The sequence below is a fragment of the Papilio polytes genome, unplaced genomic scaffold, assembly GCF_000836215.1.
Source record: "Papilio polytes unplaced genomic scaffold, Ppol_1.0 DF824024.1, whole genome shotgun sequence".
NCBI classification, from domain to species: Eukaryota; Metazoa; Arthropoda; class Insecta; order Lepidoptera; family Papilionidae; genus Papilio; species Papilio polytes.
In genome coordinates, this window is record NW_013525180.1 from 3,884,350 (window position 1) to 3,886,329 (window position 1,980).

Below are 1,980 nucleotides of genomic sequence, written 5' to 3' on the forward strand. Positions count from 1 at the left end.
TGTACAGCCCAATAATGCACGGCCCGATAATTCGTGTACTAAAATCTTTTGTTTGTACACGGATTATTGGGCCGTGCATTATTGGGTCGTGCATTATCGTGGCTGTACATTATTGCCTCCCGATTTGTCAGTGTCACTGTCACATGTCTACCACATCAAAAGTAAGTTTAGAAACAAAGGTGTGACGAAATAGACATAAACTGATTTCCACGGTCAACAGATCTTTTATTGATGTCATATAAGGTACCTATTTATATTTATAGAGAGCTACAATAAAATATTTGATTAAAAATGTTTTAAAATTGTTAAAAAGGAATACATTTATTTTGATCATTTTCAGTTACATAACAAATTTCTAAACGAAAATTTAACAGATAACGATTTTGATAGCTACACAAACTGACGTGTGTTTTTTGATGTTTTGATCTGTTTATTCGAGAAGATAATAGATATTGCAATTGCGGTTTTAGAAATAACAATCACCATATAAAAGCGAAATGATTATCGACTCCACTTAATGTAAATTCTGGTATACATCAAAGTGTATGCGAAGACTGTGTGGTTTAAAACTATGTTGTTCTAATTAATGATCTTATTTTACTAGACACGTAAAATTGTTTATTCTGTAACAAAATCCAATTATTACGGGAACATGAGTCGTTTACATCTCTTTGTGATTTACTTATATATTAGTCTGGCGACTGCAGAGCTTCTCGGCCCTGAAAAACGTAAGAACAGTGAGAACACGAAAGAAGATTCGGATCCTCCTGAGGACAGCGATGCAAAAGCCAAAGCGACTATGGAATATCTTACGAGGCTGAAGCAAGACTTGGTTTATTTGCAACACGCTACGGACACGATGAATGACAAGCCCGACAAGGATGAAGAGATAATGGACACTTTAAAAGGTTAATATTAGGACTACAATAACTTCATCTGAACAATGCTATGAGTGTATGAATTTTTGATGATTCATGTATTATACTTTACACGTGAAGTCAAATCTTCAGTAGATTTATGTTTTGACTTAAATTGATGTCATTATATTTTTGGATATAATTTATGTTTGACAGAACTTCTTAAGAATCCCAGAAAAAACCCTGAGGAAAATGTGAACGAAATGAAAAATGTCCTGAAAGTCATTAAAGGAAATTCCTTTCTGACACAAATAGGACCTCAGATGTTTGAAACCGGTACAAAGACCACTCGGGACTATGACCCTGAACGTCAGGTTTGTACTGGAAGGTTAAATATAAACACATTTTAATAGTGTTGATGCCAATCTTATACAATTTTATTACAGTGAAATATTTGATTTTTTTTATTTGTTGTACAGAAAGGAGAGACAAACATTGGTGACATCTTGTCTACTATACAAGATTTGCGTATTGAAAAAGAGCCACCGGAGTTAACTCCTGAACTGAAAGAAGGTTAAATTGGTTTATTTTATATATACTCATGACTCATACATTTTATAAAAACTCATGGTTGGTGTTGGCATAAAAAAAAACGACCTCATTGTCTTGATAACATATTATTTAAATGATAATGTCAGTTGATAAGTACATCATATATTAGTGGAAATATACATTTCAGCCAAGGAGTTGTTTGAGGCGGCTATGCAGAAGTTGGAGCGGCGGTCCGCGGACGTGCGCGGCGTCGTGCTGCAGGTGCAGCGCGCGGCGGAGCGCGGCTACGCCCCCGCCCGCGTCCAGCTCGCCTGGTCCTACATCTTCGGAGAGGGGGTAGACCTGGACATTGAAAAGGGCAAGGAAATGTTTGAGGAACTGGCTAACGAAGGGAATGCAGATGCTCATGCGGTAGGTGAATTAGTCGTAGAGTACTATAGTGAAATACTGCTTATCCTTAATAGAATTTTGAGCCATATTGTCTTGTTATTACTTGTCTTTAAATTGAATCGTGCCTCGTGTGGCGGCGAGCAGGGCGTGGGGTTCCTGCACGCGGCGGGGCTGGGCGTGG